The sequence below is a fragment of the Nicotiana tomentosiformis genome, chromosome 3 (genome assembly GCF_000390325.3).
Source record: "Nicotiana tomentosiformis chromosome 3, ASM39032v3, whole genome shotgun sequence".
NCBI lineage: Eukaryota > Viridiplantae > Streptophyta > Magnoliopsida > Solanales > Solanaceae > Nicotiana > Nicotiana tomentosiformis.
In genome coordinates this window covers 104,003,544-104,012,375 of record NC_090814.1, presented here as the reverse complement: position 1 = coordinate 104,012,375, position 8,832 = coordinate 104,003,544, and positions in this window count along the sequence as shown.

The window sequence follows — 8,832 nt, the reverse complement described above, 5'->3', positions numbered from 1 at the left end:
TTCACGACTTTGAATTGGGTAAGTGTTCTATAATCAAAAGTGATTATATTTCATGAATTCATGTCTATATTTAATCTTTATTTCAGATTTAGATGGAAGAAATTGGAATTTTTGTAAAACTTTCCAAAAACGAAAAATTTAGATTTGAAGGTCCATTTGACATGAGAATTGGATAATATTTATATGGTTGAACTCGTAGCGGAACAGATGTTCAGATTTTGCGAGTTTTTTCAGGATTTGAGACATGGGTCCCACTGTTAAATATTTTAATGAATTTTAGATTTTATCCAGAAAATTAGTAAATTCATATGGAATTAATTCCTATGATTCGTATTGAATATATCAAATTATTTGTGAATAGATTTGAAACTTTCGAAGACAAATTTAAAAGAAAAAGTTGTGGTTGAGTAATTGATTGGAATTTGCAAAGTGAGGTAAGTGTTGTGGTTAACCTTGACTTGAGGGAATAGAACTCTTAAATTATTTATTATGTGAAATGCATGTGAACGACGTATAGGCGAGGTGACGAGTGTCTATACGTCGTCAAATTAATTGTTTGCCTGCTTACTTGAAAAATCATAAATTATTTTAAATCATGAATTAATTGTTATAATAATTGCTTCTCTTCTATTCTTTGTAAAATATTAATCTTTGAATTCATGAATTAATTGTTACATACTATTTGAATTATGTGTCTTAATTGTTATTTGACATTTAGCATATTAAATATTAAAATGCCTATTTTCTCTCTGATTTCCATAATAATTTGCTATTTGGCATTGTTTGTTTCATAATTAAATCATAATTATTGTATGCTCATTGTCTTATCATTTTATATTAATTGTTGCATTTATTGGGGAAATTTCTTCTATAAGGATTGGTAAATGAATATATTGGAGGAGCGGGTTGCACGCCGCAACAACCTTGAATTGGTAAATGTATATATATTGGAGGATTGGGTTGCACGCCACAACAGACTTATTAAAAAGTTCATATTGGAGGATCGGGTTGCATGCCACAACAGACTTATTGAAAAGTCCATATTGGAGGATCGGGTTGCACGCCGCAACAGACTTATTAAAAGTCAATATTGGAGGATCGGATTGCATACCGCAATAGACTTATTTAAAAGTCTATATATATACTTGATTGAAATAAATATATGACGGACTTGATTAAAAGGAATATATTGGGAGAGCTGGTTGCACGCTGCAACATAATTGAATGTGAATATATTGTGAGAGCGGGTTGCACGCTGTAACAGAATTAATGGAAATAATAATTGGTCATGACTACTAAATTGGCTTCAATTATTATGAATGAGTTACCCGATTTGTTTCTATTATTTGTTGTTATTACTAATATTGCATACAGGTTAATGTAAGTGACCCGCCTTAGCCTCGTCACTACTTCGTCGAGGTTAGGCTCAGAACTTACCAGTACAGTGGGTCGGTTGTACTGTTACTACACTCTGCACTTCTTGTGCAGATTTCGGAGTTGGTCCCTGCGGCGCACCATAGACTTTCTCGAATTTCAGCTACCATAGGAGACTTGAGATATAACTACATGGCGTCCGTAGTTCTGAAGTCCCCGTCTATCTTACTTTAGCTGTGTGTTTATTTCCAGACAGCTTTATTTTATTCAGACCTTTATTTGTATTATTCTAGAAGCTCGAGCACTTGTGACACCAATTCTGGGATAGTATTTAGACACCGTTATTTTTATGGATTATTTATTACATTTCAGACTTTACTTTCGTATTTGTTCTTTGTTATTAATTAATTTAAAAATTGTTTTAAAAATGGATAATATTATTTTCAACGTTGGCTTGCCTAGCAGGTGAAATGTTAGGCGCCATCACGGTCCGAAGGTGGGAGTTTCGGGTCGTGACAGTTGGTATCAGAGCCTTAGGTTACATAGGTCTCACGAGTCACGAGCAAGCTTAGTAGAGTCTGAAGGATTGGTACGAAGACGTTTGTACTTATCTCTCAGAGGCTATGAAATTTAGGAACAATATCACTTCTTTCTTATTCCATCGTGCGATTTTATTCTATCATCGATGATTGAACTATTCTACTCTTATTCTCTCGCAGATGGTGAAAATACGTAATACCTCTACCGATGGACTGGGACCAGAACCCCCGGTGGCAACTATGGCCAGGGGTAGAGGTCGAGGCCGAGGTCATGCTAGAGGCCGAGGCAGAGGCCGAGGTAGAGCTCAGTCCAGAGCTCAAGCAGCTGCAGCTGTTGTAGAACCTCAGGTAGACCTTCAAGAGGAGGTTCCAGTTCAGAATGTACCAGCTGGACCAGTTCAGGTCCCGAAAGGATTCATAGCTACTCCAGTGCTTCAGGATGCTTTGGTCCGTTTGGTGAGTCTTGTGGAGGGCGTGGCCCAGAATGGTACATTTCTAGTGGCACCAGCCGTCTCACAGGCTGGGGGAGGAGCACAAACTCCCACCTCTCCTGCTCCGGAGCAGATGGCTCCCCAGATTCAGGCTCCAGCAGCCCCGCCAGTTGGGATAGTTCATCCAGTTGTTGCGGCATAGACCGGTGATAGGCTCGCCATGTCTTTTGAGGCCTTATTGAGACTGGATAAGTTTACTAAGCTATTTCTAGTTCACTTCAGTGGTACACTTTCTGAGGACCCATAGGATTATCTTGAACGCTGCTACGAGATGCTGCAGAACATGGGTATAGTTGAGACCAATGGGGTTGATTTTGCCGTATTTCAGATAATGGGTTCCGCCAAGAGGTGGTGGAGAGATTATACATTGATCCGACCAGTCGGATCGCCTGCACTTACCTGGGAGCAGTTCTCTCAGCTATTTCTGGAGAAGTTCCTCCCTATCACACTGAGAGAGGAATTTTGCAAGCAATTTGAGTGTCTACAGCAGGGCAGTATGACTGTTACTTAGTATGAGTTCCGTTTTGTGGATTTGGCCCGTTATGCTCTCCTTTTACTACCTACCGGGGGGGGGGGGGGAGGAGAGAGTGAGGAGGTTTATTGAGGGACTCACGCACCCTATCAGACTTCAGATGGCCAAGGAGATCGGAAGTGAGATTTCTTTTCAGGCGGCAACTAATGTCGCAAGAAGGCTCAAGTCCTGATCTGATGGAAGTGGAGGGGGAACTGGATGTGCGGTTTCCCTAGGAATCTCCGTAGTTGGTGGAGGAGCCGGTAATGGCTGAGTAGGGGTCTCACCTTGAGCCTCAGACTGGGCCCCATCTACTGGGGGTACCCTGCTGGTCCCCTCACCTACTGCTGTATCTCTCCTCTGGCTAGCCGTAGTCTTCCTAGTCACCGTCATCTGTGCATGCAAACACCAACACATAAGTTTAATTCAAATTTCCTATAACTCAGTTCTGTAGCACGATTTAGATTTCAAAGAAGGGTAACCAACTCCTAAATGCCCTGTAGTGCCCTGCTTATATAATGTGGTGCACAACACATCTATAAACAAGACCCTACTAGACACGGCTTGTAGACTCCCTAGGACAGAACTGCTCTGATACCAAGTTTGTCACGCCCCGAACCTAGGAGCGATACAAGCACCTGGTGCCTCACCTAACCTGGCGTACCAAATTGCGACTAAGGGACTCTGAACACATAATGTCATACTTTGGCCATGGGGCCACCTTGCAAGACAATTTGCGAAGCAAAATATAAAACTGAATGGAAACTAGCGCTAACTAAACATCAATATAAAGCTAGGCTGAAAAGGCCGTCATAGCTACTACAGCTGACAAACCACCAAATTATACATACCAGGCCTACAAACCCAACATACTGCACTAACCAACAGGATATGTCTACAAGCCTCTACTGATAGATGTACTATGATCGGAACAGGGCCCCGACCTACCCATAACATATATACAGATATACATAAGATGTACACAACACTCTAGACCTGGCAACTCCGAAAGGCGTGGAGCTTACCGATCAGGCTGAACTCGGGAAACACCTACTGAGGAGATCTACTCGTCTGTCTATCTGAACCTGCATGCATGAAATGCAGCGTCCCCGGAAAAGGGACGTCAGTACGAAATAATGTACCGAGTATGTAAGGCAATAACATAACTGAAAATCGAAACTGAACTGATAATATAATAACTGGAAGTAACTGGGAGTCAAAGATGATCTGGAGATATACTTACCTGCTGATAGTGACTAAACTCCTTCAATATAGTAAGTAAAATAAATGTTCGGCCCTATAAGGCTCGGTACGTGTAAATGCTCGGCCGTAGTAGGCTCGCTCATAGGCGCTCGGCCATACTGGGCTCTGTATCTCGGCCATCCTGGGCTCGCTCATAGGCGCTCGGCCACAGTAGGCTCGGTATATATAACTTACCATCTGATCAGAGGTTGCCCAATAGGGGCCTGCCCACCGATTATAGCTCGATGGTGGTGAAAATAGTGTAATACTGTATATATATATAGACCCTCCGCTCTCTTGACTGAATAAGACAAAACTAAACTGAATATGAAGTCTCGATAAGGAATAATATTGTAACTTATGAGACTAGAACAATGTGAATAAATTCATGAATACGAACTTCTCTTTATGTCTCATTATTAACACATGTAGCTACGAGATCATGCCAAAATGAAGGAAGGGCTTAGCCTTATCATACCTTATCACAATCTTTCCAATCACCAAGTTGAACTCACCTCTTCGCACCTTAATCTACAAGAATGATAATAATACTATCGTTAAGTTACGAAAGGTACAACTATCGCACAACGAACGACAAACTTATTTTGTATTAAAACGGGCAGCATCTCCCCTATAATCCTTACTTCCTCCAAATTCAAGATAACACCAACAATACAAGAACAGAACAATGAAAACATATATACATCATTTTCCAGCCCTATATACACCATCAAATACTACAAAACAGCCCAACACACCCCAATCTCTTCATACACAAAACGACCACCGTAGTAGTGTCAAACGACCCGAAAATGTTATGACAAAAGACCAGCCAACCACCCTACATTTATATGGCGTTTCTACACCCCCTTCCTCCTCCAAAACTCCACAAAACAGTAGTAAAACACGCAGCCCAACAGCAACACAAAACAGTCCACAAAACAGTCCGCTACAAGTGAATAACTCGAACTCACGGCTTCCGATCACCGTCCCGTGAGTTCTCACAAGTATAGAACGACTTACCATGAATTTATAGAAGAAAAACTGGATGAAAGAGAGCAGTAAACTCACCTTATTTGTTGGATAACTCAGCTCCTATCTTGGTTCTTCAAACTCTAGGTTTTACCTCCAATTAGAACTTGAAAGGGAGAGAAAATCAATTAGGGTTTGTGGGAAATTTTTGGGAGGATTCTTTGCAGAGCTTATGTCTGGTTATTATGCTCTATTTTAAGTCTAATATATGAAGAAAATAGGCCTTTAAAAGGCCTCTTTGGACGACCCGAAATGGCCCACTTTTGGGCTTTCATTTAAGCAAGTAGGTGACACACCTACTTGTCACCTAGCAGCTTGCGCAGTATCGCAAAAATGCCCATATCTCACTACTCCGATGTCATATTGACAAACGGTTTAATGAATTGGAAAATAGACTCATAGATCTTTAATTTGATGGGTGGAACACCCCATAACTCTAAGTATATTGGGAGAAAATTGCAGTTACATTTGACCCAAAGTTTCAGTAAAACTTATGAGTGTAACTTGTGATGACTTTCATCGACTTTTGTTCCACAACTCGCTTGACATTAAAACATAACACACGGATGTCATACGACTAATATAAATCATAACATAATCTCTTTATCATGTTAATCACCCTAGTCTCACCCCAAAGGTACATGTTATAACATTCCCAACTTGTCGACTTTCGACGAAACATTATTTTATTTAATTGCTTTAGCTTCTGAACTGTCCAACCCTCTTTGTACTTGTTGTTCATGATCTTCAATATTTGTAACCTCATAGGTAACATGATTAACTTACTTTATATACTTTTAAATATTATCTCATTTTTGGTCCTACATTAGTTTGCTTACGACGCATTTTTACGTACAAAAATATAGGGTGTAACATCACTCCCCCCTTGGGAACATTCGTCCTCGAATGTTTACTCTTAGAGACTTTGGAAAATTTTGCCAGAGTATCCTTCGTACACTAGGTTAAAACCAACCTGCACGCAGCCAGAAAACATACTATGCATGCCACACATGGCCAATCTTTATAAATAGCAGCAATTTGCCTCACCGACCGTAAATCATAAATATTGAAAGTGAAAAATAAAAGCTTACCTGATGACCTGCTAGCCTGAATAGAGCTGTGTTGTAGCATCCCATCTCAAGCCATAGCTTCAGTTTGAAATAGGTGGGGGTATTTAGACTTCATTTCTCCCTCTGATTCCCACGTCATCTCTTCTACATTCTTGCTCCTCCATAAAACCTTTACGGAAGCTACCTCCTTATTTCGTAGATTGCGGATTTGTCGGTCTAGGATGGCAACTGGAATTTCCTCGTATGACAAGTCCTCTGTAATCTGTACATCATCCGTGGGCACCACTCGGGTAGGATCGCCAATGCACTTCCGTAGCATAGATACGTGAAAAACCGGATGGACAGACTCCAATTCTGAGGGCAACTCTAACTCATAAGCTACTTGGCCCACTCTCCGAATGATCCTATAAGGCCCAATATACCGTGGGCTAAGCTTGCCTTTCTTGCCAAACCTCATCACGCCCTTCATAGGTGATACCTTTAAGAATACCCAGTCGTTAATCCTGAACTCTAAGTCTCGTCGCCGCACGTCAGAATATGACTTCTGATGACTCTGAGCTGTCAACAGTCGCTCCCGGATAAGCTTTACTTTCTCTATGGCCTGTTGAACCAGGTCTGGCCCATATAACCCAGATTCCCCAACATCAAACCACCCTATAGGAGATCTGCACTTACGCCCATACAAAGCCTCGTACGGAGCCATCTGAATACTGGAGTGGTAACTGTTATTATATGCAAACTCGATAAGAGGTAGATGTTCATCCCAACTTCTTTTAAAATCCAACACACATACTCGTAACATATCCTCGAGCGTCTGAATTGTGCGCTCGGCTTGTCCATCAGTCTGTGGATGAAAAGCTGTGCTGAGATTCACCTGAGTCCCTAGACCTCTCTGAAATGACCTCCAAAAATGTGCTGTAAACTGAGCCCCACGGTCAGATATAATAGAAACTGGTACTCCGTGTAGCCGCACTATCTCCTTAATATATAACTTTGCATAATCTTCTGCTGTATATGTAGATCTGACCGGTAGGAAGTGAGCTGATTTCGTGAGCCTATCGACTATCACCCATATGGAATCGAACTTACGATTAGAACGAGGTAAACCCGTGATAAAGTCCATGTTTATCGCCTCCCATTTCCATGTCGGGATCTCTATAGTCTGCATTAGCCCTCCAGGCTTCTGGTGCTCTACCTTCACTTGCTGGCAACTAGTACATTGGGCGACAAACTCAACAATGTTTTTTTTCATATCGTTCCACCAGTACACATCCTTAATGTCATGATACATCTTCGTCGACCCAGGATGGATGGAATACCATGAATAATGTGCCTCTGACATAATCCTGTCTCGTAGCCCTGCTACATCTGGAACACACAAACGACCCCTATATCTGAGAACCCCATCTCCCTTTAGCTCTAACAGTGGCTTCTTCTGCTGCGGAACTCGCTCTCTCAGCTCGACCAACTCTGGGTCCTCGTACTGCCTTTCCTTGACTTCCGCTATGAGGGATGATTTTGTAGTGTTTTGGAGTACAACTCCACCATCCTCAGAATCTACTAACCGAACCCCCAACGAAGACAATTGATGAATCTCTCTAGCTAATTGTCTTTTCTCGGGATCTACATGTGCTAAGCTACCCATAAATCGGCGACTTAATGCATCTGCTACAACATTAGCTTTCCCTGGATGGTAGAGAATGTTAACATCATAATCTTTTAATAACTCAAGCCATCGCCTCTGTCGCAAATTCAACTCTTTCTGCTTGAAGATATATTGTAGGCTTTTATGATCAGTAAATACATCAACATGAACACCATATAAATAATGCCGCCATATCTTAAGTGCATGGACAACCGCAGCTAACTCGAGGTCGTGGGTCGGATAATTCCTCTCGTGCTTCCTCAACTACCTTGAAGCATACGCAATTACCTTCCCATGTTGCATCAGGACACATCCTAACCCGACACCTGATGCATCACAATACACGGCATAACCCTCTAGACCCTCTGGAAGTGTTAGAACTGGAGCTGAGGTCAACCTGTTCTTAAGCTCTTGGAAACTCCGCTCATAAGCCTCTGTCCATTGAAACTTAGTTTCTTTCTGTGTCAACTTCGTCAATGGTGCCGAAAGGGAAGAAAAACCCTCTACGAACCTCCGATAGTATCCTGCTAAGCCTAGAAAGCTACGAACCTCTGTCGGAGTGGTAGGTCTAGGCCAATATTTCACGGCCTCAATCTTCTGAGTGTCCACCTTTATCCCTTCATCTGCAATATGCCCCAAGAATGCTACAGACTTCAACCAGAACTCACATTTAGAAAACTTAGCATACAACTTACGATCACAGAGGGTTTGGAGTACCGCTCGCAGGTGGTCCGCATGCTCATCCTCTGAACGGGAATAAACCAGAATATCATCAATAAATACTATCACGAACAGATCTAAAAATGGCCGGAATAGGCTATTCATCAAGTCCATAAATACAGCGGGTGCATTAGTCAACCCGAAGGACATGACAAGGAACTCGAAGTGGCCATATCGGGTCCTGAAGGCTATCTTCGGAATATCTTTT